Genomic DNA, 23,039 nt, shown 5'->3' on the forward strand with positions numbered 1-23,039 from the left:
TTCTGCGTCCTGCAGAAAGTCTTGTAGACTCTTCCATGAAGCAGGAACCCTGTAAGACTGAGTTCAGCAGTCACTTTCCTGTGGATCCTGTATGTCCAGTTTATACAGCAACAGTCAAGCAGTCTAGGCAAGAACAGTTTCTTATCCAAATGGCTAATCTTGCCATGTTGAAAGCAAACTCCATAACGAGTTTCTTCAATGCCCATCTTCCTCTCAGAAGTAATTGGTGCTGCCAGGAGCAGACATTTCTCACTGTCAAGAAAAACCCTGTCTAAAATCCATATATGAGAGAGTACATGCCATGTTTCTCTTTTTGTGACTGGGTTACCTCACTCAGGATGGTTTCTTCTAGTGTCATCCATTTGCCTGCGAATCTCATGATTCCATTATGTTTTTCTGCTGAATAGTACTCCATTGTGTAGATGTACCACATTTTCTCTATCCACTCTTCGGGTGAGGGACATCTAGATTGCTTCCAAGTTCTGGCTATTACAAATAAAGCTGCTATGAACATAGTGGCACAGACATCTTTGTTGTATGAATGGGCATCTTTTGGATATATGCCTAAGAGTGGAGTTGCTGGGTCTTGTGGTAGGTTTATTCCCATTTTTCTGAGGAATCTCCATACTGATTTCCAAAGTGGCTGGATCTGGGGAGTGCCAGCCTACAATCCTATGGCCAGAGAGTCTGGGAAACAGAAACTTCATTTAGTGGCTGATCGAAGAAGAGGCAGACTCCCTTGGTTAAGTACTGAGCTGAACTCAAGAAAGCCAGTAACAGAGAGGGAGGACTGATGATCAAAGGGATTAAGACTAGGCTGGTTGAACCCCCAGAAACAGCTGACCAGACAAAGGTTAACTCTTGAATCCCAGGCATCAGCCTGGGAATCCAGCATGGGACTGATCAAGACCCCCTGAATCTGGGTGTCAGTGAGGAGGCCTAGGGAATCTATTGAGCCTTGGGCAGCAGATCAGTATCCATCCCAAGTATACACACAGACTTTGGACTCCTATAGAACAATGTGAGGTGCACTCTCACCCTGAACTCTTGGGGAAGGGTTTAGGCCCTGCCCTATATGAAATGACAGACTATGGACACCCCCATGGAGGGCCTCACCCTCCCTGGGGGAATGAGGGGATAACGGGGGTGTTGGGGGAGGGCACGGGAGGAGGGGAGGAAATGGGAGAGGGACCTGGAACTGACTTGTGAAGCAACCTCGTTTCTTATCTAAATTTAAACTGGAAAATAAAATATAAAAATAAATAAATAAATAAATAAATAAATAAATAAAAACCCTGAAACATTTTAAATGCCATTTTCTGAAGGTCTTTGAAAGGTTTGAAGACTATCTATCTCAAATATATCTCTGTATATCTAGAAAATCTAACTTACCTAACTATAAGTTCTGACTGTTATAAGTAACTATCTATAGTCTGTATTGAATGATGCATTATGTTTTAAAAGATCAGTATAAGCATAATACTTAATCAAGAGGAGAAATATATACATCACAAAATTGACCTTGAATTTGTATCAATAAATGAAAAACTATACCAATACAAAGTACACATTTCCATACCATAATCCCCTTTTTCCTTTAAAAAGAAATCAGTTGTGATCATTAACCGATTATAAGCAATCCCATATAAATGAAAACAAAGATTTATAAAGAAGATGGGAATTAGGACGTCACTCATTCCAAACTGCTTCGTGCTGGAAGGGGACGCTGTTCATACCATGGGGATCATGACAAAACTTAGAAACCTGTATAAGTCCTTATTTTCTGGGTCTGTAAGACTGCATCATCTTAGTTGTTTTAGATGTTGAATCACTTGGGCCATTGCTTCCGGGGGTCTTGTTTCATCAAACAACAGAAGCCTGGAAGGAATCCTTAGCTTTTCATTTTCTGTAGAAACATAAACAATAACTCCTTTCCAAAGTAACATATCCTTATACTTAAATTTTGAAGTCAAGGCATTTTCAAAAGATATAAGTTGAATTAATTCAGCAGCATTTATAATCAAGTGTACTTTAGCAGTTGTTCCTTCCTGAGCAATCAAAAAACTGAAAAACACAATAGCATATAGTATCCAGACTCTCTGTTTATTTTCCATCTTTACATGGCTTATTTATTTATCTATTATTATTATTCTATTTCTTTTACTTTTATTCATTTTTCTCTGAGACAGGGTTTCTATTTGGAAATCTGCTTGCCTCTGCCTCTGGAGCAATTTCTACTGGCGTGAGCCACCACAGCTGGCTTCTCTACGTATTTACCACTATGCCGTTTCTATTTCTCTCTCAATCTTACATATATTGTTAAACACATTATAAACCTTTAGATGTTTTCCTTCATCCAAGTCTGAGTTTACTGTAAATCTTTATGTTTTTCTGGCCACGTGTCTTATCTGTAAAACTGTGGCTGTTCAAACTGCCATTTTTCCAAGATGGCGGGCATAAGTGTGACTCCAGCTGCTGGCTTGGAGATGTGCTCACTGCCACTTCCAGCTGTGCTTACACACCTTTCAATTGTTAGCAGAGCCTCTTAAAAGAACCTTGCTGGTTTTCATTCTTTCTTTCTTTCTTTCTTTCTTTCTTTTTTTTTTTTGCTTGCTTATGCTGAGTCAGGAAGACTCCCTTAAGCAAATCGCATGAGTCTCTGCTTGTTGCTAGCAAAACAGAGCCCACCTGAGAAAATGCTGCTACCAAAAATCTGTGCTTCTCTCCATTCTTCTGTTTCTAAAATTCCTTTAGTGCTTTTGTCATTCTACGTGGAAATTCATCATCTCACTTCTGATCACCATTATGTAAAGAGAAGCCTTCCCGCCAGCCTGGTTCCAGAGCCGCATCAGTCCCAAATAAAGACACAGGAGGCTATATTAATTATGAAGCTGTTGGACTTGCTTGTTTCTTACTGGCTAGCTCTGACTTAAGTAATTACCCTATAATTGTTAATCTAAGTACTTCTCTTACCGGAGAAGTTTCTGGGCTTCCTACCCCATGGTGTTACATCTTGATTCCCTGTGTTTCTCCTACCCAGGGTCCTCCTCGACTCCTATTCCCACCTACCTTGCTTCCCTTGTGGCCAACAGTTCTTTATTGACATATACACAGGACTTCCCCCATCAGTACCAGGTAACAGAATCAAGACCCTCTGGATGGGGTTTCCAGAAAGGAGATAGTCTGACTGATCTCATACAAGATTGAAAATGTGATCCAGAAAGTATTGAACTATGTGGGAAAATAACTTCTTTTTTCCTTCTGAATAGTGGACTTTCACAGTTTTAGAATTAGAACAGTGGTACTCAAAAATGATCCACTCTGAAAAGAACCTACATGGACCTTTTGCTGTGAAGGTAGCCTAGAAACTGATCCTGGAAGTAATCCAGGAGGATATGCTGAGGGTGTGCCTGGGCCTACAAAGCCTTGTCTTGGAGGTATAAGGACCTTGGTATGCTAATGTGACTATTCAGACATGGCTGTTGAGATATTAATGTAAATGAGAAGATCTTTTGTCTCCTCAGCTAGGAAATCCAGAAAAACTACCCTGGAGAGGCTGTATTTACTTTTATTTCATGGGAATAGAGACGTCTGTAACAGACAACTTCTATAATTGTGTGGACATCTAGAGAGCTCAGAGAAACATTTGACCAATCCAAATATTCATTAAAAATGTTTATTGAGTGCTAAACTGGGATAACTTTACAATATTTGAAAGTATCATTCTGTGCTTTTTTAAAATGTATGCTATTTTGTCTTTTTCTATATTCTCCTGTTAGATATCTGAAATTCTTTCTGAAACAAAGCAGGGCATAATTAAACTATAGGAAGCTGACACCATTTGAAGAGGTATTAATCATCATTTCTGATATTTGTTAACTTTACAATTTAATGAGAAGTTTTACCTATTTTTTTCATCAATATGTATAGAAACTTGTTGTGGTAAACAGGAATTATTATCCCCACTTCATCAAGAAGAAAGTAAGAGTCTAATGCAGTTTTGTGTAAAGTGGGTGGATACTGGGCCCCAGTCTGCTATAACTACACCTAGTTCAACTTTTTTCCACACACAAAGCTGAATTATAGCTTACTGGACCATTATTCTCATTGTACCCAGAGGGTTGGGACCACACTTGGAATATGATGCTAAAGCTTATGGCATTGACATTGAAGGGTTATCAATAATATAAAGAGGTTTTGTGATATACCTTGTGGAGATTGTTCAAGGCATCTTATTTCCTAGAGCACATATCTAAGGGGATATCGAAACATTATAAGGCACCCTTACACTGTGGAGCAACAGAAGAAGGGTAAATGGTGAAGGAATCCCAGGAGGATGCTCATACCTATTGGCTGCTTTGCCAGCTTACATTATGTCAGCATCACTGAGGACAATTATGTTTCAAACAAACAGAATCAATACAAAAAGAAAATTAAATAACAGAGACAGCATCACCTCACAGAACTGGGAATGGGGCCCAGAGTTGAATCTAAGCATGGAATTCTTGGGAGCTCAAGAATATTGTCAATAACCAAGCCCTTCACATGCACAGTCTTCTAACAGTGGTGGTTGCCTTATTATAACACTATCCATGAATGTCACAAATGATTGCTTGTGTCAGTGAGAATCATATACTCTCCTTATTCATCTTTATCATGGAAAGAAGCAAATCTCTTCCCAAAACACAGGATGTAATCCCTTGCCAGTGTTTCAAGCATTTGGTTCAATAATGGTTCAGTTTAGGTTATGGAACCCCATAATAATTGCAGGGACATCTCATGTCAAAATTACATAAGGCAAATCAGAGGTCACCCATGGAATTTACCAAGGGATAAAGTGACTTTCTTGAGTCACATGCACTGGATGGCAGAGGAGTAGACACTTGAATAAATCTGGCTTCTGTTAGAAGTCTGGTAAAACTGTAGGGTAGTTAAGAGTGCTCAGCACATGCAACTTACTTGAAATGCAGTCATAAAACTGGGTTACCTCATAACACTGACACTCCACATGACAATGGCTTTGGAGCCTTTAACTTGCACTATATTAGTCACCATGTCCCACAATTCCAACTCTTGAATTACAGGTATTAATGAATCTAGCCAGGACAAGCCTCTTGACTTGTTCTAGTGTAAAGGCTAAAAGTTCCTTTCTCTTCCACAAGTAATGATGATATGTGGCTTAAAAATCTAAAACCGAATTCCCCATTTATTCCTAATGAAAACAAAGAAGGGAAAAAGAAAATCCCAAGGAGAATGTTGATGTATGGAGAATGCACATCATCTAGAATGAAGAATTATAAGCAGGGACTGGGGACTGCAGGCAGGTCAACTTGCCCCAAGTAGACCAAGAAATTGAGAGCCTGCTAAGAATGCTGGGCCACTCCTGCCCCCACGCAGGGCAGAGATGAGCTCTGGCCCCAGCCTCGGGCCCTACTTCTGCTTGCCCACTCTGGGATCCCCTGGCCTAGGGACTGCAGGCAGCTCAACTTGCCCCCAGATCACCAAAAAACACGGGTCTGATTACTATACTGTGTGAATGCAGCTCCCACCTGATGGGAGATGTCATTCTGTAAATCTGTCTCTCTTACTTGTTGTTGAATAAAGCACTGTTGGCCAATAGGGAAGCAAGATAGATGGGACTAGAAGTCTAGGAGGCTTCTGAGAAATGTAGTGAAGGGAGCCATTGCCACGTGATTCCCAGGAAGAGGGGACACAAGTCTGTGTTCTTGGAAAGATAAGTCATTATAAGAACATACATTGGTGATTATGGGTTAATAACTAAGTCAGAGCTAGCCAATGAAAAAAAATAACAAATGACCAACAGCTTCATAATTAATATAGCATCCTGGGTGTTATTTGGAGGTTCAGACAGCTAAGCAGGGACCAGGCAGCTGGCTGGAAGAATACGTGATACACCCACCTGTAGGAGGAAAACAGATGCTGCCATTAACCATGTGACTTACTAGAGGCACACAGATGAGGTAATAAAAGAGCAGTTTACAACACCACTAACCACACCCACTTTAGGCATGACTAAAGACATATATGGACATAGGCGGTGAACTATGTCATTAGCCAGGCCCACTTTTGGGCATCACTATGGGCATCACAGAGGAAGGTATAAAAGACTGAACAGGTTCTGGCGGCAGCATCAGGTACAACAGGCCCGGCTTCTGGGCCTGTGTTCCAGTGCCTGGGGATCGCCTGGGAACTGCACAGAGCTTCCAATCCCAGCTGGAGCCAAGCATCCCAGACTCTGGGACTTCTCTCCCACCAACGAGACCAGGAAACCAGAGGAGCCAGGGAGTCCAGGGAAGCAGCAGTTTTAGCGGCTTCATCAGGTACAACAGGCTGGCTTCTAGGCCTGTGTTCCAGTGCCTGGGGATCGCCTGGGAACTGCGCAGAGCTTCCAATCCCAGCAGGAGCCAAACACCCCAGACTCCAGGACTTCTCTCCCACCAATGAGACCAGGAAACCAGAGGAGCCAGGGAGACCAGGGGAGCAGCTGTTCCGGCCGCAGGATCAGGTACAACAGGATCCAGCATAGGGTCCAGGGGACCAGGTGGGAGGCTAAGAACCCCAGATTCCTGTTCTTCTTCTCCACTCACGGGACCAGAATGAGGACAAGGAATAGAAGAACCACCAGATTATTGGACTTACTAGCACCCACCAAAAGGGAACTCCGGTCCCCTAACCACCAGACCAGTAATGGGCTCTTTCTGCACCCACTAGAAGAAGAGATGGGAAAGAGACCACACAAAAACACACTCAGCAACAGAAAAACAAATATGACACCACCAGATTCTAGAGACTCCACACCAGCAAGACTCCAACATTCCAATGCGAACGAAGCAGAAGAGAACGACCTTAAAACCACTTTCATGAAAATGATAGAGGCCCTAAAAGAGGATATAGGAAAATCCCTCAAAGTTATGGAAGAAAAAACAAACCAAAAAATGCAAGAAATGGAAGAAAAAACAAACCAAAAAAATGCAAGAATTGGAAGAAAAAACAAACCAAACAAGGCAGGAAATGGAAGAAGAAAGGAAGCAAAAAATGCAAGAAATGGAAGAAAAAACAAAGCAAAAAATGAAAGAAATGGAAGAAGAAACACACCACAAAAGGCAGGAAATGGAAGAAGAAAGGAAGCAAAAAATGCAAGAAATGGAAGAAAAAACAAAGCAAAAAATGAAAGAAATGGAGGAAGAAACAAACCAAAAAAGGCAGGAAATAGAAGAAAAAAACAAAGCAAAAAATGCAAGAAATGGAACAAAAAGCAAACCAAAAAATGCAAGAAATGGAAGAAAGAACAAACCAAAAAATTCATAAAAGACAACAAATGGACGAAAAGATAAACCGAAAATTGCAAGAAGCAATGCAAACACTGCAAGGGTTGAAAACTGAAATAGAGACAATTAAAAAACACAATCTGAAGAAAGGCAGAAAATAGAAAAGCTGGGCAAACAGTCAGGTACTACCGATACAAGCATTACCAACAGAATAAAAGAGATGGAAGAGAGAATCTCAAGTGTTGAAGATACACTAGGAGAAATGGATTCATCAACCAAAGAAAACCTTAAGTCCAACAAATCCTTAACACAAAACATCCAGGAAATATGGGACACCATGAAAAGACCAAACCTAAGAATAATAGGTATAGAAGAAGGAGGAAACCACCTCAAAGGGGCAGAAAACATATTCAACAAAATCATAGAAGAAAACTTTACCAACCTTAAGAAAGACATGCCAATGAAGGTACAAGAAGCTTACAGAACACCAAATAGAGTGGACCACAAAAAAAGTCCCCTCGTCACATAATAATCAAGACCCCAAATATACATAATAAAGAAAGAATATTAAAAGCAGCTAAGGAAAAAGACCAAGTAACATATAAAGGCAGACCTATCAGAATTACACCTGACTTCTCCATGGACTCTGAAAGCCAGAAGGTCCTGGATATTCTACCAACACTAATAGACCATGGATGCCAGCCCAGACAACTATTCCCGGCAAAGCTCTCAATCACTATAGACGGAGAAAACAAGATATTCCATGACAAAACTAGATTCAAGAAATACGTATCCACTAAACCAGCTCTACAGAAAGTTTTGGAAGGAAAACTCCAACCCAAGGAAGCTAACTACAGCCAGAAAACCATAGGCATTAGAGAATCCCCTCTACCAACAGCCAAAAGAACAAAGGTGTGAAATTCCACACATAATTCCACCAACAACAACCATTGCAAATCGAAGAAGGATGAGCAATCAATGGTCATTAATATCCCTCAACATTAATGGCCTTAACTCACCCATAAAAAGACACAGGCTAGCAGAATGGATTCAAAGACAGAACCCTTCCTTCTGCAGCATACAAGAAACACACCTCACCCACAAAGACAGACATTACCTGAGAGTTAAAGGTGGGGAAAAATATTCCAATCAAATGGACCCAAGAAACAATCAGGGGTGGGAATACTAATATGTAACAAACTAGACTTTAAAATAAAATCAATCAAAAGAGATGAAGGAGGTCATTACATACTCATCACAGGTGAAATCCACCAAGATGAAGTGTCTATCCTGAACATCTATGCCCCAAATACAAAGGCATCCACATTCATAAAAGAAACATTATTAGAACTTAAATCACATATAAAGCCCCACACAGTTATAGTGGAAGATTTCAACACACCACTCTCACCACTAGACAGGAATACCAGACAGAAACACAACAAAGAAGCAAAGGGTCTAATAGAAGTAATGACCCAACTGGGATTAACAGACATCTATAGAACATTTCATCCACATAAAAAAGAATATACCTTCTTCTCACCACCACATGGAACCTTCTCAAAAATCAAACACATACTTGGCAACATATCAAACCTCAGCAGCTACAAAAAAATTGGAATAAATCCATGCATCTTATCAGACCACCATGCTTTAAAATTAGAATTCAACAACAACACAAATGGCAGAAATCCTACAAACTCATGGAAATTGAATAATGCTCGACTGCACCATTCCTGGGTCAAAGAAGAAATAAAAAAAGAAATTAAAGACGTCCTAGAATTCAATGAAAATGAAGACACAACATACCCAAACTTATGGAACACGATGAAAGCAGTGCTACGGGGGAAGTTCATAGCAATAAATGCCCACATGAAGAAAGTGGAGAAGAGTTATACTAGAGAATTAACAGCACAGCTGAAAGCTCTAGAACACAAAGATGCAAACTCCCCCAAGAGGAGTAGAAATAGTCAAATTGAGGGCTGAAATCAACAAATTAGAAACTAGGAAAACAATACAAAGAATCAATGCAACGAAGAATTGGTTCTTTGGGAAAATCAACAAGATAGACAACCCTTTGTCCAAATTTACCAAAAAACAGAGAGTGAACATGCAAATTAACAAAATCACAAATAAAAAGGGGACATAACAACGGACTCTGAGGAAATCCAGAGAATCATCAGGTCATACTTTGAAAACCTGTACTACACAGAATTCAAAAATTTAAAGGAAATGGACGACTTCCTGGATAGCTATCACTTGCCCAAACTAAATCAAGAACAGATAAGCAATTTAAATAGACCTATAACCCCTATGGAAATAGAAGCTGTCATCAAAACTCTCCCAACCAAAAAAAGCCAGGTCCAGATGGCCTCAGTGCAGAATTCTACCAGAAATTCAAAGAACAGCTTATACCAATTCTTCTCAAAGTGTTCCACACAATAGAAGCAGAAGGGTCTTTGCCAAACTCTTTCTATGAGGCTTCAATAACCTTGATCCCCAAGCCACATAAAGACACAACTAAGAAAGAGAACTTCAGACCAATATCCCTCATGAACATTGATGCAAAAATACTCAATAAAATACTGGCAAATTGGATCCAAGAACACATCAAAACAATCATTCACCACGATCAAGTAGGTTTCATCCCAGGGATGCAGGGATGATTCAACATACGAAAATCCATCAATGTAATCCACCATATAAACAAGCTGAAAAACAAAAATCACATGATCATCTCACTAGATGCTGAAAAAGCCTTTGACAAAATCCAACACTTCTTCAGGATAAAGGTATTGGAGAGATCTGGGATAACAGGGACATACTTAAACATAATAAACCAACAGCCAACATCAAACTAAATGGACAGAAACTCAATGCAATTCCTCTAAAATCAGGAACCAAACAAGGCTGTCCAGTCTCTCCATACCTTTTCAAAATGGTACTTGATGTTCTAGCCATTGCCATACAAAAACAAAGGGGGATCAAGGGGATTCCAATTGGGAAGGAAGAGGTCAAACTTTCACTGTTTGCAGATGATATGATAGTTTACATCAATGACCCAAAGAACTCTACCAGGGAACTCTTACAGCTGGTTAACACCTTCAGCAAAGTGGCAGGCTACAAGATCAACTCAAGAAAATCAGTAGTGCTACTATATACAGATGATAAAATGGCTGAAAAAGAAATCAGAGAAACAATTGCCACAAACAACATAAAATACCTTGGGGTAACGCTGTATCTCAAGAACTTGGAATCTTTAAAGGAAGAAATTAAAGAAGCCCTCAGAAAATGGAAACATCTCCCATGCTCTTGGATAGGTAGGATCAATGTAGTAAAAATGGCAATCCTGCCAAAAGCAATCTATAGATTCAATGCAATCCCCATTAAAATCCCAGCACAATTCTTCACAGAATTTGAAAGAACAATAATCAACTTTGTATGGAAAAACAAAACACCCAGGATAGCCAGAACATCCCTGTTCAACAAGGCAACATCAGGAAGCATCACCATCCCTGATGTCAAGCTCTATTATAGAGCTATAGTCCTGAAAACAGCTTGGTATTGGCACAAAAATAGACAGGTAGACCAATGGAATCAAATTGAAAACCCGGATATTAACCCACACACATATGAACATCTGATCTTTGACAAAGAAGCTAAAAATATACAATGGAATAAAGAAAGCATCTTCAACAAATGGTGCTGGCATAACTGGAGGCTGGCATGTAGAAGAATATGGATCGATCCATGTTTATCACCATGCACAAAACTTAAGTCCAAATGGATCAAAGACCTCAACATAAGTCCAGCCACACTGAACCTCTTAGAAGAGAAAGTGGGTGGTACCCTTGAACGAATTGCTAAGAGGAGACAGCTTCCTGAACATAACACTAGTAGCACAGACAGTGAGATCAACAATTAATAAATGGGACCTCCTGAAACTGAGAAGCTTCTGTAAGGCAAAGGACACAATCAGGAAGACAAAAAGGCAGCCCACAGAATGGGAAAATATATTCACTAATCCCATATGTGACAGAGGGTTGATCTCCAAAATTTAGAAAGAACTCAAGAAGCAAGTCTCCAAAACACCAAAGGATCCAATTAAAAAGTGGACTGCAGAACAAAATAGAGAATTTTCAATAGAGGAGTCTAAAATGGCTGAGAGGCACTTGAGAAAGTGCTCAACATCCTTAGCCATCAGGCAAATGCAAATCAAAACAACGCTGAGATACAATCTCACTCCTGTCAGAATGGCTAAAATCAAAAACACCAACGAAAATTTATGCTGGAGAGGATGTAGTGAAAGGGGAACACTCCTCATTGCTGGTGGGAGTGCCAACTGGTTCAGCTACTTTGGAAATCAGTATGGAGATTCCTCAGAAAAATGGGAATAAACCTACCACAAGACCGAGAAACTCCACTCTTAGGCATATATCCAAAGGATGCACATTCATACAACAAGGATGTCTGTTCCACTATGTTCATAGCAGCATTATTTGTAATAGCCAGAACTTGGAAGCAACCTAGATGTCCCTCATTCGAAGAGTGGATAGAGAAAATGTGGTATATTTACACAATGGAGTACTATTTAGCAGAAAAAAACAATGGAATCCTGAGATTTGCAGGCAAATGCATGACACTAGAAGAAACCATCCTGAGTGAGGTAACACAGTCACAAAAAGAGAAACATGGCATGTACTCTCTCACATATGGATTTTAGACATAGATCTGGGGAGTGCCAGCCTACAGTCTCATGGCCAGAGTGTCTGGGAAACAGAAACTTCATTCAGTGGCTGATGGTAGAAGAGGCAGAGTCCCTCGGCAAAAAAAAAAAAAAAAAAAAAAAAAAAAGACTGAACAGTGGAAGTCTAGTTCTCTTTTTCTGGCTTTCGGCTTCCAGTTCGGTGGCAGAAAACTACTTGGCTCATCTTGTGAGTAATTTCTACAATAAATACTAATTTTTACTTTCACTAAGTGTGCCATTTATCGTTGCAGCATCATTTTGCTGTCAGAAGTTCCGGAACCCAGATCCAGGTACCCAGAAAGCGGCTGCACCTCAGCCCAACCAGGCACACATGGACTCTTCTTTCACTAAGTTCCCCACCACTTCGCTAGGCAAGGCACAATTCCTGCCACCGGGAACCAGCACCTCCTACCTGCCGGTAAGGTTAAGTGATAGTCCGAGATTTCTCTCGTGGCCATGTGCTCTTTTACTGGTGGCCTGCTGACTTTGGCCACGTGCTCTTTCGCCGGCAGCCTGCTGATTTCGGCCTGAATAAAACTCCACTGGTAACAAACTTAACTGCTTTATACAATGTCAACTAACATTACAATGCAGGGTGTTAAGAATTTTCTTGTTTTTTGTAAGGATGGAATTTTAGGAAGGGTTGAGGACCTACCTGGAAGGTACTTCCTACTCACGATGGTGATTATTAGTTTCATAATCAATATAATTTTGCTAAAGAAATGGTTCAAACGTAGGGCAAAACTTATACAGGTCATATGGTCATCGCAGGACAGTTATGAAATCCTAGTACAAAGAATTCAGGAAATGGAAAATTCCTTGCAGGATAGTAAGGAAGGTTTGGTAGAAAATATTCAGGATATTAAAAATGATAATGTAGTTCTGACAAACAGGTTTAAGAGACGGAACACAAAATTGAATTACTTTCAGGAAAAATGTGTTCAACAGACAGAATAGAAAAAGTGGAACATAATGTTGAAACGTTTAACCAACAAAACTGTTCCATGTTTGATGATTTCACTAGCAAACTACAAAGACTGGAACACAAGATTGAAATGCTAACAGAAAAGATTTGTTCCATGTCTGAGAGCAATGACAAACTAGCTGATAGAATGTCATTTCTGGAAGGTAGTTTACATGCAATTGAGATACTTTCTAAGGATGATAATATTAAATATTTGGAATCACGTGTAAATGATGAATGAAAAAAATGAACGATTCCATGACGTCCTTAGAAAGTTATTTGTCCCAAGAACTTCAAGAGCTCATAGAAACAATGATGAATAGACTGCAGGTTTTAGAAGACATACCTACCTATAATAATTCCTGTCCAGTACAGAGATTCCAGTGGAAGGTACTACCTCAAGGTATGTTAACTAGCCCAACTTTGTGTCAATATTTTGTGAGTAAACCTCTAGAAATAATTCATAAAAAATTTCCACATTCGTTAATATATCATTATATGGATGACATATTATTGTCTGATTCAAATAAGGATACTTTGGAAAAGATGTTTAAAGCAGTAAAGGAAATTTTGCCTCACTGGGGATTACAAATTGCCCCAGAAAAGATACAAAGAGGAGATTCTATTAACTATTTAGGTTATAAAATAGACACTCAGAAAATTAGACTGCAGAAAGTACAGATCAGAGGTGATCGTTACCAGACTCTTAATGATCTTCAAAAACTATTAGGAGAAATCTCTCAACTACAGACAATTATCGGTGTAGAAGGGCATGATTTAAAACAGCTGAAAATGGTTTTAAAAGGAGATAATGACCTAAACAGTACTATCAGCTGAGGCTGAAAAAGAATTAGAATGGGTAGAAAAGAGAATATTAGAAGCACATGTGGACTGTGTGGATCCAAAGCTGGACTGTATTCTGGTTATTTTACCATCTAGAGAATACCCCTCAGGAATATTAATGCAGAGGGAAGACATTATACTAGAATGGGTATTTCTGCCACATAAACAGAATGAAAAATTGAAAACATATATAGAAAAGGTCTCCGATTTGATATTAAAAGGTAAGTTAAGGCTTCATCAACTGACTGGGAAAGACCCAGCTGAAATTATTGTACCTTTAACAAATGAGGAAATTTCCTCCTTATGGAAGGATAATGAGTATTGGCAAATAGCTTGCAATGACTTTTTGGGAACTATTAGTAATAACTATCCCAAAACAGAGAGAACAGTTTGGATTCTTCCACGTATCGTGAGGCAAACACCTATTTCTGGAGTTATTACCTTCTACACAAATGCAAACAAATCAGGTAAGGCAGGGTATAAATCAGGAAATATAAGTAAAGTTCAAAGCCCTTACAACTCCATAAAAAAGGCAGAGTTATATGTCATTCTCATGGTACTTAAAGACTTTACAGGGCCTCTCAATATAGTCACGGATTCTCAGTATGCAGAAAGAGTTGTCTTGCACATTGAGACTGCAGAATTTGTTCCTGATAGTACAGAATTACCTCATTGCTTTTACAATTACAGAAAACCATCAGAAACAGGACTCATCCTATATATATAACATACATCAGATCCCATACAGGTCTGCCAGGTCCTCTGGCACAAGGCAATGATGAAATTGATCATTTATTAATAGGTAATGTGTTGGAAGCTTCAGAATTTCATAAGAAACACCATGTTAACAGCTAAGGTTTAAAGAAGGATTTTTCTATCACCTGGCAACAATCCAAAGCAATGGTAAGAAATTGCCCCAGTTGCTCATTCTACAATCAAACTCCATTACCAGCAGGTTGTAATCCTAAAGGTATTCACAGAACTGAACTTTTGCAAATGGATGTATTTCACTTCCCAGAATTTGGCAGTTTGAAATATGTACACCATACCATAGACACATTCTCAGACTTCCAATGGGCTACTGCCCTCAGCTCTGAAAAAGCTGATTCTGTTATTACACACATCATATAGGTGATGGCTGTTATGGGTATACCTATAACAATAAAACTGACAATGCTTCACATATGTCTCCAGTAAATTGGAACAATTTTTCAAATATTATAATATAAAACATGTAATCGGTATACCTTACAATCCCACCGGACAAGCAGTGATTGAAAGATCGAACTGAACCTTAAAAGACATGCTTCATAAACAGCCAGGGAGAAAAAAGACCCCTAAACACAGGTTACACAATGCTTTACTAACATTGAATTTTCTTAATGCAGATGAAAAAGGACAAACTCCAGCAGAAAGACACTGGACTATGGAGAAGACTTCTGAACTGAACCAACCAGTATATTTTAAGGTTGTTATGACCTCAGTCTGGAAACCAGGATATGTGTTACTTTGGGGAAGAGGTTTTGCTTTCATTTCCATCAGAGAAGAAAAGCTTTGGGTTTCATCAAAATTAATGATGATTCGATCAGAACAGAAGACATTTCAGGAGGAGGAACATAACAGCTCATCTACAAAATCATATTCTACCATGGGTAAAGTGACCTCCTAAAAGGAAAGAGAAGTGTTTTGTTCTTTTTCTTCACAGGTAAACTCAACAAAGAAACAAAGAATACTGGACATATAGATTCCTGAAGAAGAATGAATAGCTACCCTCAAACAAACAGTAACTCACTGTTTGGTATCAAAGTCTAAATCTCTCTATATTGTTTTTTATAATACCCTTTTATCTTTGTTTCTTCATATATTACAGTTCCCATTCATTTAACTGAAGCTGCCTTTGGAGTTGGATTGGCTCTCCTACTCTAAATTCAAGCATATTATTTAAATAAAATTCAGAATTTCTGTTTTATATCAAAGAGCCATTGATATAAGACAGAAGAAAATAAAATTAGGGACTGTTATCTGTGGATTTGTTTTTCTGAAAAGTCTAATTTTCTTCATGTTTACCATCTTCCCTATTGTCAAATCTTCCAGTATGCATACATATAAAAGTTAAAATATTTCTTTGTTAACATTAATGTTTGAGTTTTTCAAAGAACAAGGGATTTCCTGACAGCAATCTTCAACTGCTTCAGAAAGAGAATGAGGATCCACTTCCTTGATTCCACCTGATTCGACTGGGAGCATCTGAACTTCCCCACATCATCGACTCCACCTGACAAGCACTATCCTGAAACTGGCTTGAAACTACATCACTCGACACAACTCCAGACCAAGGAATTGAAACAGCACACCTTCTACATTCTGGCCAGCGCGTCAGAGGAGAGCTTCAATCAACACTAGAACTCCAGTCAGGAACTTCAATCAAGCATATCCTGCCAGAGACTGTCTGATCTACTGAAGATTTTGTTATACTAACATTTTTCTTCTAACAGGTCCCCATGAAATTGTCATCGTCACATCTCAGCAGGAAGTAGTTTTGAGAATTCCATGCCCTCTCTCCCTACTATATTATAGGATAGTTTACACCTGTTAATGTTAGTTTCCAATTATTTTAGAGTTGGGATTGGAAAGAGGTGTTCAGACTTGGGCGTTTCTTTCAGGTAAGTTTAGGTTTAGATGGGATAAATGTTTGATACATTTTGTTCATTGACACAGTTAGTTGTTTTAAGTTTAAATATCACTTTTAGACTAAAAGGGGAGTTGTAGGAGGAAAACAGATGCCGCCATTAATCATGTGGCTTACTAGAGGTGCACAGATGAGGTAATAAAAGAGCAGTTTACCGCACCACTAACCACACCCACTTTAGGCATGACTAAAGACATATACGGATGTAGGCAGTGAAATACATCACTAGCCAGGCCCACTTTTGGGCATGGCTAGGGGTGTTATGGAGGAAGGTATAAAAGACTGAACAGCAGAAGTCTAGTTCTCTTTTTCTGGCTTTCGGCTTCCAGCTGGGTGGCGGAAAACTACTCACCTCATCTGGGTTACTTGTTTGGTCTCTTGTGAGTAATTTCTACAATAAATACTTATTTTTACTTTCAGTAAGTGTGCCATTTATCATTGCAGCATCACCCACCCACCTGGAGAGGTGATGCCTCAGACCCAACTGCCCTGACCATGAGACCCATCAGAGTATTAGACCTGCTTACATCCACAAGAAGAGAACCTTATACCCCTACCCACCAAGAGAGGAAGACACCACCACTTCTACCCATTGAAAGAAGGGATGGGAAGACAACATTGTAAAAAACACATTCAACAACAGAAAAACCAATATGATGACACTAAAGTCAAGGAACTCTACAACATCAAGACCTGAACATCCCAACATAGATGAAGCAGAAGAGAATGACCTTAAAACAATGTCATGAAGATGATAGACACCTTAAAAGAGGAAATGAGAAAATCCTTTAAAGAAATGGAAGAAAAGACAAACCAAAAATTGTAAGAAACAATTCAAACAGTACAAGGTTTGAAAGCTGATAGAGAGACAAAAAAAAAAAAAAAAACAAAGTCTGAAGGAATGCCCGGATGAGAAAAGGTGGGTAAATGATCAGAAACTACAGATTACAGATGCAACCATAACCAACAGAATACAAGAGATGGAAGAATCTCAGGTGTTGAAGATACATTAGGAAAAATAGATTCATCGACCAAAGGAAATCTAAAGTCCAACAAATCCTTAAAACAAAAGATCCAGGAAATATGGGACACCATGAAAAGGCCAAATATAAAAATAATAGGGATAGAAGAAGGTAAAGAAACCCAACTCAAAAGTGCAGAAAACATATTCAACAAAATAGTAGAAGAAAACTATTCCAACCTAAAGAAAGACATGCCAGTGAAAGTACAAAATAGAGGGGATCACAAAAAAGGCCCCTGGCCACATAATAATAAAAACACCAAACATACAGAATAAAGAAAGACTATTGAGAGCAGCAAAGGAAAAAGGCCAGTTAACATGTAAAGGAAAACTGATCAGAATCAAACCTGACTTCTCCAGGGAAACTTTGAAATCCAGAAGAAGGTCCTGGATAGATATTCTACAAACACTAAGTGACCATGGATGCCAGCCAAGACTACTATACCCAGCAAAGCTTTCAATAACTATACATGGAGAAAACAAAATATTCCATGAAAAAACCATATTGAAACCATGCATATCCACTAATCCAGCCCTACAGAAAGTACTAGAAGTAAAATTTGAATCTGAGGAAGGTAACTATGCTCACAAAAAACACAGGCAATATATAATCCAACTTTACCAAAAGCTAAAAGAAAAAGCAGGGTAAATCCACTAAGAATAACACCAGCAACAGCAAATCAAAAACAAACAAGAATTAACATTCAGTGGTCCTTAATTTTCCTCAATATTAATGGTTTAATTTGCATGCCTTTAATCCCAGCACTCGGGAGGCAGAGGCAGACGGATCTCTGTGAGTTCGAGACCAGCCTGGACTACCAAGCGAGTTCCAGGACAGCCTCCAAAGCCACAGAGAAACCCTGTCTCGAAAAACCAAAAAAAAAAAAAAAACCAGTAACACAGACACTGAGACTGACAATTAACAAATGGGACCTCCTGAAACTGCGAAGCTTCTGTAAGGCAAAAGACACAATCAACCAGACAAAAAGCAGCCAACAGAATGGGAAAAGATATTCACTAATCCCACATCTGACAGAGAGCTGATCTCCAAAATTATAAAAAAACTCAAGAATCAAGTCTCCAAAGCACCAAAGGATCCAATTAAAAAGTGAGCTACAGAACTAAATCCAAAATTCTCAATAGAGAAATCTAAAATTGCTGTTAGACAATTAAGAAAGTGATCAATATCTTTAGCTATCAGGGAAATGAAACTCAAAATAACTCTGAGTTATCATCTTACTCCTGTCAGAATGACTAAAATTAAAAGCACCAACAACAGTTTATGCTGGAAAGGATGTAGACAAAGGGGAACACTCCAACACTCCTTCACTGCTAGTGAGAGTGCCAACTCCTATAGCCACTTTGGAAATCAGTGTGGCAATTCCTCAGGAAAATGGGAATCAGACTACTACAAGATCCAACAATTCCACTCATACGCATGTACCCAAAACATGTGCATTTATACAATAAGGACATCTGTTCCACTGTGTTCATAGCATGATTGTTTGTAATAGCCAGAACCTGGAAACATCCTAGATGCTCCTCAACTGAAGAGTGGATAGAGAAAATGTGGTACATTTACACAATGGAGTGCTACTCAGCCACCAAAAAAAACAATGGAATCTTGAACTTTGCGGGAAAATGGATGGAACTAGAAGTAACCATCCTGAATGAGGTAACCCAGTCACAAAAAAGACAAATATTGTATTACTCACTCATATATGGATTTTAGACATGGAACAGGGAAGTATCAGCCTCCAATCCCACAGCCAGAGAGTCTGGGACACAGGGAGTACTCTAAGAGAGAAATGTATGGTACCTGGAAAGGGAATGGGACAGGATCTCCTTAGTTGCCTGGGAGCATGGGGGAGTGGAGAGAGAGCAGGGAGAAAGACAAAGACAGGGGGAGAAGAGGCAGGGAGAGGAGAACATGGGAGCATAGAAAGGTTGAGTCCAGGGAAGAATAGAGGAGAGCAGGATGAGAGATACCATAATATAGGGAGTCATTATAGTTTTGAGGAGAGATCTGGCACTAGTAAGATTTCTTCCAGAGATCTACAAGGATGACACCAACTAGCAATCTAAGCATAGCGGAGAGGCTACCTTAAATGTCCTTCCCCAATAATGAGATTGATGACTACCTTATATGCCATCCTAGAGCCTTCATCCAGTGGCTGATGGAATCAGAGGCAGACACCCATAGCTATACACTGAACTGAACTCCTGGAACCCAGTTGCAGAGAGGGAGGAGTGATGAGCAAAGGGGTCAAGACCAGGTGGGTGAAACCCACAGAAACAGCTGACCTGAACAAGGGGGAATTCATGGACCCCAGACTGATGTCTGAGAGGCCAGCATGGGAATGATCCAGAAATTCTGAAGGTGGGTATCAGTGAGTAGGCTTCAGCAATATATGGAGCCTTGTGTACTAGTTCAGTATTTATCCCTGGCATATGAATGAACTTTGGGAGCCCATTGTATATAGAGGGATGCTCTCTCAGCCTGGACACGTGGGGAAGGGCCTAGGCCCTGCCCAGGATGACATGACTGACCTTGGATATCCCCCATGGAGGGCTTCACCCACTCTGGGGAATGGAATGGGGACTGTGTGGGGGTTGGAGGGATTTGGTTGGGGTGGGGGAGGAGAGGGAGGAGGAGGTAGTATTGACATGTGAAGTAATCTTTTTTCTAATTTAAATAAAAATTAATTGAAAGCAGTGAGGTTAGAATACTGTGACTTTTGACCTAAATTACAATAGAATCCCCCACTAACTTTAGACCTCTAAAGTGATAAGTTGATCAGCTTTCAAACAAACATTCTGCTTCTTGCAGTATTTTGAAGCCCAAAAGAATATAATCAGATGGAATGTGTCTAATCACTAGAACTGAGGTGGTTTTGTCTCCTGTGACAGGAAGTGTTTAGACAGGATATGGCTGGCCATCTGTCCAGGAGGCTATAAAAATGGAATGTCATATTAATGGAAGACTGAAACAACTATTTCTGAGAACTCTTTCAATTCTGATGTGCAAATAATCTAAAATGAAACAAAATGAAAGGTAAGCCAAGCATGTATAATACAATATAAATCAAAGTTATTTGAATGAATAATGAGAATATTTTTTCCTAAAAAAGAGGCATGTCAAGGAGATAGTATTCATTCATTCATTTGTTCTTCAACCACTTATTTAACCTTAAATATATGCTAGGCACTAGAAACTCAATGAAAAACAAAACCAAGAACTTTCTTTCATACAATCCACATTCTGGTTGTTCAGGTGTAATACCAATACCAATGTCGGGGAAACAGAAAACAAATCTCAGGGGCTCACTGACCAGCCTATTTGATGAGTACACACACACACACACACACACACACACACACACACACACACACACACAGATAGATAGATAGATAGATAGAGATAGAGATATATAGGAAGGAAGGAAGGAATTTCAGATGAATTTTGAGGGTGTCTAAGTCAACCACTCCTATCATGGTTTAGAATAGGCCTGGAGAGCAAAGTGGTTTCAAGGGAAGGGGTTAAGGCAGCAGCTACCAACATGTGGGTCATGCCCCATTTGAGGGGTGGAATGACCCTTTCATAGGGGTCACCTAAGACCATTGAAAACCACATATACTTACATTACAGTCCATAGCAGTAACAAAATTACAGTTATGAAGTACAGCCAATTAATTTTATAGTTGGGGATACCACAACACGAGTAACTGTATTAAAGAGTCACAGCATTAGAAAGTCTGAGAACACCGACCAAAGGTATATATAACAGTTTAAGGCTTGCTTCTGATAGTTGTCTTAACTTTCTCCTCCTGAATTCCAGCATAGCCCTCCCCAGTGGCCCTCCCGAATTGTCTTACATGAGTCTCAATGTGACCAAGCCTGCTCCTCTGGAGGAGACAAGAAGTAGACTTTGGTGGTGTCTGTGTGGTTGACTCTATCAGCATTAGTGCTCTTCAGCTGTAAAGTCATGTATGCTCCCACATAGACTTCAAGGATATCCCAAGGCCCAGTCAGGGCATTACCACAGGGACAGAACTACAAGAGAAAGCTCCCACTCAAATAATGCCAAGTGGAGCTATGGGAGCAAAGCTGCCCCATGGCACCCCTAAGTAGCATTCATGAACAGCTTAGGAGAGCTACAGGCACAAGATTCCAGCCTATGATAGGTTTAAGTGGACTTGACCCAGCAGCACTGTAGTCTCCAGGGTTCTGCTAAGCCTTGAAGATCTATCACCTTCCATAGCTCAAGTCCAATTTACAATGTTTATCTTGGAGGGTTTAGGGAATACTTGGGGCTTGTAACCCCCTCCTTTCTTTCTTGTGTGAAGCTTATTTATTTTATTTTTTATGTATTTTTATTTAACTTTTTATGCATGTCACTTTCAGTTCCCTCTCCCTCCCCTCTTCCCCCCAGCCCCCAATCCTCCCAACCATTCACCCCCACTCCATCCCCCCTCCTCTCCCCAGGGAGGGCAAGGGCCTCCATGAGGGATTTTCAGAGTCTGTCACATCATCCCAGGAAGGGCCCAGGTTCTTCCCCATGTGTCCAGGCTGAGAGAGCATCCTGCCACATGGTATGGGTTCCCAGAGTCCTTCTGTATTCCAGGAATAAATACTGCTCCACTCTCTAAGGTCCCACAGATTGCCAAGGCCTCCTCTCTGTTACCCAGGTTTGGTGGGAAGGTGTCTGGATCAGTTCCATGCTGGCCCCTCAGTCATCAGTCTGGGGTCCATGTGTTCCCCTTGTTTAGGTCAGCTGCCTCTGTAGGTTTCACCAGCCCGATCTTGATTCTTTGCAACTGGGTTCCAGGAGTTCAATTTGGTTCACAGCTGTGGGTGTCTGCCTCTGCCTCCATCAGCCACTGGATGAGAGTTCTTTTATATTTTAATTTTAAATGGCTTGCTTCACATGTCAATCCCAGTTCCCTCTCCCTCCCCTCCTCCCACACACCCACCAACACCACTCCCAGCCTCCACCCTATGGCCACTTCCTTCCACATTGGGGATATAAAGACAAAAAGGCAGTCCACAGAATGGGAAAAGATATTCACTAACCCCACATCTGACAGAGGGCTAATCTCCAAAATTTACAAAGAACTCAAGAAGCAAGTCTCCAAAACACCAAAGGATCCAATTAAAAAATGGGGAACTGAACTAAATAGAGAATTCTCAATAGAGGAGTATAAAATGGCAGAGAGACACTTAAGAAAGTGCTCAACATCCTTAGCCATCAGGGAAATGCAAATCAAAACAACTTTGAGATACCATCTTACTCCTGTCAGAATGGCTAAAATCAAAAACACCAATGACAATTTATGCTGGCGGGAGTGCCAACTTGTACAGCCACTTTGGAAATCAGTATGGAGATTCCTCATGAAAATGAGAATCAGTCTACCACAAGACCCAGCAATTCCACTCTTAGGCATACATCCATAAGATGCACATTCATACAACAAGGACATCTGCT

Source organism: Mesocricetus auratus, unplaced genomic scaffold (assembly GCF_017639785.1).
Source record: "Mesocricetus auratus isolate SY011 unplaced genomic scaffold, BCM_Maur_2.0 Super-Scaffold_100041, whole genome shotgun sequence".
Classification (NCBI taxonomy): Eukaryota; Metazoa; Chordata; class Mammalia; order Rodentia; family Cricetidae; genus Mesocricetus; species Mesocricetus auratus.